The sequence below is a fragment of the Cotesia typhae genome, unplaced genomic scaffold (genome assembly GCF_013202065.1).
Source record: "Cotesia typhae breed Kobodo isofemale line unplaced genomic scaffold, CoteBio_Ctyphae contig_50, whole genome shotgun sequence".
Classification (NCBI taxonomy): Eukaryota; Metazoa; Arthropoda; class Insecta; order Hymenoptera; family Braconidae; genus Cotesia; species Cotesia typhae.
Genome location: NW_027423758.1, coordinates 2950001 through 2955000, shown reverse-complemented (window position 1 = coordinate 2955000; position 5000 = coordinate 2950001). Strand labels below are relative to the sequence as shown.

At 46.2% G+C, this 5000-nt stretch overlaps 1 pseudogene; it reads right to left on the bottom strand.

Moving 5' to 3' along the window:
* The window catches only part of LOC141532026 (large subunit ribosomal RNA), a 9452-nt pseudogene that overhangs the window by 2026 nt on the left and 2426 nt on the right, over positions 1-5000 (bottom strand).

Sequence of the window (5000 nt, the reverse complement as noted above, 5' to 3'; positions counted from 1 at the left end):
GAGACTCATCTAGATTTCGATGGGCTGCAACAACCTGGGCATCCAGGATTATGACTTTGTTATCACGCTTCGCCGTGATATCTGGTTTCCTTACTCCTTCGTTGGTACGGTACTGCTTCTCAATCTCGACTTTGTAGCCGATGGAGTTAAGTTTCCTCGCTGTGGCATTGACTAGTGCGTTATGTCTCTCGATTCTGCCACCATGGGTTCGGTGGCAGCCTTGAATCGTGTGATAGGTGGTCTCAGGAACCTTGCATCCAGCACGGCACTCCGTCAGAAGATTGGCTCTGCGTACACCACGAGATGTCCTCATTCTTGAAGGTAGAGCATTAATGCGAAGGCGAACAAACTGGATCCAGTCACGAGCTGGGATTCTGATATATGGGTCACCCAGCCATTGATAAGAGGCCGCTGAATTTCTGGTTTCTCTTAAATCGAATCCATCAGTATTTCTGTGCAATTTGTTAGACCAATCACGATCCCGTAGCGATGTTAAACAGCACCATTTCCTCTTGGCGTGTGCCCATGAACTTTTACCAGCTTCAACAGCGGCTGGAAAGTTCGATTTACCAAGACTGTTGATGCGTCTCATCACTAATTCTGGAATTTTCGTGGCTAAGCATGTTATTCCTAGTCCTCCTTCTCTGGCTGGCGCGTAGAAATATGCTGACGGTACATCATGCGGGAGTTTACACCATTCTTTGACTACTTTGCGTATCTGCTTGTCCAGTCTCCTCAAAGCACCATGCGTTAGTTTTCCGAAGGTCAATTTATGCATGAATCTGGGCAAGAGGAATGTTAGGAGGATCTTCATCCGCTGCTGAGGCTTCAGAGGAGCGCGGGTTACTCGGCCCAATAGATCATTCATCTGTATGATTGGTGCATTTGGTCCTTTGGCGCCAAATACAACGCCTAGTTGTTTCCAGCAGTCACTTATTCCTAGTTGCGGTACAGGTTCGTTGTCTATTTGAAATAGTTGTTGAGACATGACTTTCATCAACTTTGCTTTGCCATTAGGCACCAATGACAGGCAGCAGCATTTTTTCGGCATCGGCGCTAGGCCATATTTCTTCATCTCATCGATCACAGCGTCAATTAAGTCCTGTAGTCCTTCCTTCGTACGGGCCAACAGTAAAAGATCATCAGCAAAAGCAAGAACATTGATGGAAGAGTGTCCTAGCTTATATCCAATCCCGTCGCTCACAGACCCTATTATTTCATTCATGACTAGATTAAATATGATTGATGACAGTGGATCCCCCTGACGCACACCCTGTCCTGGTTGGATCGGGTTCGAACGCTTTCCATCGACTTCGAGTTGGGTCTGGGCTTCATCATACATTTTTACAACATAATCAACTAGGTGATGGGGAATTCCGTTCTTCAATAGTATCCATGGCAAGGCTTTGTGAGAAACTGTATCAAACGCCTTTCTGACGTCGATCGCCGCAACGTGTAGCTGTCGTAGATTTTTCCATGAATCATCAAGCACTGATGATAGCACAAACGAGTTCTCTGCAATTCCATCTGCTCTAATAAAGGCTCTCTGGCGTTTGTCGAACAGTTCCAGGTCAGTTAGACGGCCGGCCAGTACTCGATGGAAATGTCGTAAGACTATTGACGATATTGAGATCGGTCTGAATTTTGCAGGGTCCATAGTTCCAGCCTCTTTAGGGATCAGGACTGTACGTGAGTCTCGCCATATTTTTGGTGTCTGGCCCCACAGAAACATCACGTTCATTATTGTCGCTTTGACCATATTGGACACATTGTCCAACCAGTTCTTGGCTTTTAGTCCATCTGGCCCAGCTGCTGTTTTGTGATCTGGTTTGTATTTCTTGCACTCAGTTACTGAAATGGGACGAAGCACTTCTTCGTGCATCCTCGTTGGAGTTGGTTCACACGTTTGCTCAAACTCCCTACTTTGCTCAGTCAGTAGGTTTCTCCAGAAAGTATCTTGCTGCTCAAGGCTCGGGTGTTGCTGGTCTTCCACATCGCCGTCTAGTATCTTTTTGGCTGCCTTGGACATGTTCTTGGACCACAATTTCTGAGTAGATTTGTATTCACATCTCCTTCGGGCTCTCTTACTCATTGGTATCATAGGTCCCTCCTGTGGCCGAGGTAGTCCGGCCGTTCCATCGCCTCTTCGGAATCTCGTTTGGAACCAGAGTTCCAGGTTCAGTTCGGGGCTTCTTTGACATAGCACATCATGGATTGCAGATAGAAGGTGAAACCGACCAGATTCACTCTTGCCATCCGTGTTCAGGTATTTTATGGCATCCCGGAGCCATTCTGCTATTATTTCTCTGAACTCATTCACAATTACTCGTGGTATACTTTCCGGTTCGGTGTTGGGCGTTGCTTCTATGGTTAGAGACTCAGGTTGACTGTCGGGAGATGGTGTTTCTGTCAGATTCTCCTTCTCATTTTGGGTCACCTTATAGCTCTCGACCATTTCTTTATATGCAGGCTTTCTCCTAAGAGAACTTATGGCTTGTGCGGACCTAGCAGGATACATCTTCACGTTATCCAACAAATACTCGTTCATGAACCGTGTACTTGGGGGGGCTCTGGCTTCCTCCATAGCAAGTCGACGCAAGTCTTCGTCCTGCCACCGAGGTTTCTTTTTCGTGACATCAATTTCTTCATTCCTCTCGATTGGATGCTGTGACTTTTTATGTACTCCCAGGCCTCTTAGTGTAGAAAAATGTCTAGTACAATATGGACACCGGAATATATTGGCTGGACCACCAGGTGAAGCTGTCGTATTTTCATTTCTCTGGTTGGGATCTTCGACAAAACTCTCCGGGGTTACGGAAAGATTATCCTCACTGGGGGAAGGCATGGTGATACCGTCCCTACTCCTTTCTACATGGGTTTTATTTCCAGTATCAGTGAGGTTATCCTCTTTCGAGGCACTTTGGCAGGTTAATTTGCTATTACGAAGTTGTTTCTCGTAGCCAGTTAGCTGGGAGGCGCTTAGCCTTGAGAGCACCACAATTGGCACTGGCAGGGATGCTACCCTTGCTCTCAGTAGCGCATTTTTATCACTACTCATCTCTTGTAGTATCCGCGTAGTCTATGCTCCGCGTCTTGTCCTCGATTCGTCGACGCAACACAGGACAATTTCTTGCATCAGTTGCAGAGTGAGCGGTGTCGTGCATTTTTGCCGAATAACAGTTTTGGCACTTCAGTAGCAAGTGATCACGACATTCTCTGGCTGAATGTGGCCCAGCACAGTTAGCACATACCTTCGGCTTTTGGCATTCACGAGCGAGATGTCCAAAACCAAGGCAATTGTAACATTGCTTAATAAGTATGTGATCTTCGATCCTACATGATGTGAACCCTACATACAGTCGGCCATTGTTCAATAACTTGTCTCTTATTTTAGCACTAGTTTCGATAACACAACTAACACCCCTTCGATTCGGACGTACGGGATATCGGTACACAAATTTCACTTCACTTGGGTCCACTTCTAACATATTGTCTTCAATAATAGTCTTCGTGATGTCTTCTTGACGAATGTCAGTAGGGACATTTCGAATTACTAGTCTTGGCCTCATTTTTGGTCGGATATTAACACATAGCCCAGCATCTTTTAGCTTCTCAGATCGCGACAACCTTGTCATGTCCACAGATTCAGCGATAACTCTGACTGTTTTCTGATTGGGTACGTTAATTAATTGAACGACACGGAGATTAAATTGACGCGGGACAATCACCGACTTTAGTTTTTCGCGCACTTCCATGGCTGATGCAAATTTGTCGGCATAGCCGATCATTGGCGAGATTGAGAACTCGGTTGTTGGCGACTTCTGGGTCGTTTCGGCTGGCAGGAGGGTTGTTTCTTGGTTGTTGGTTTCACGAAACAGGCTCGCAAACGTCGGAGGACCCGGCTTCGGTTGTGCTGCAGCTTGTGAGAGCTGATCCTTGACTGCTTTCGCTACTTCCTCGCGTACCATTACTGCCATTTCTTCCTTAAGGGCTTTGTTCGATGCTTCACGGTCATACCCTTTCATTAGTACTTCCTGGAGATCTGCATAATCGTCAAGACGTTCTGCAAGCACTTTGTATGCTTGATGTACCGTCCTAAAAGCACTGAGAATCTGATCCGTAGCTACTTTAATTCTTCCAGCATCCTTCTTGTCCACATTAATCACGGTTTCGTTAAGGATTTTCCTGCTTTCCATTACTTTTGATGATAATTTTGACAGTTCAGCATCTGATATAGGGCGTGGACTACGAATGCTGCCAGGCGGTGACTGAGAGGCTGGTCTTTTGCGACTTGGGTAGGCGGGGCCTTTGTACGGGGCGGGGGGCGGTGCCTGAGGGGCGTCGCCGATGCCAACGTCCATCTCCTCCGACTGACTGTTCCCTCCCTCCGAGTCGGCCATCTTTGCTTGCACTAGCAGGCTACTGCTCTGCCTACCGGGGGTTACGCCTCCGGTTTCACGACTAGTTCTCACACAGATGACGTTCTATGTGCGATTTTCTGACAATTTAATTACTTTTTCACCCGCGATCGCGCACAGATCACTTTTCTACAATTATGGCCGACACTGTTTACTTTTTCACATGAAATTTCACAAACTTTCGATACTTATTTCTCGATAACTACATGATGCCGATTTGAACTTTATATCACAATATATAGAAAACGACTTTCCAAACCGAACGACACTACTCACTATATTTACCGAGCGGTATTTTCAGAAATACGAGTTCAGAAACACGGAGCACACGAAAACACGTCATTCACGTAAGAGAGTCATAGTTACTCCCGCCGTTAATAAGCGCTTAAATGAATTTCTTCACGTTGACATTCATTACACTGGGCAGAAATCACATTGTGTCAACACCCGTGAGGGCCATCACAATGCTTTGTTTTAATTAGACAGTCGGACCTCCCTGGACCGTGCCAGTTCTGAGTTGAACGTTAAATGACGGCCGAAAAGAACTACAACAATGCTTTCACACTATCATAGCCTCATAGC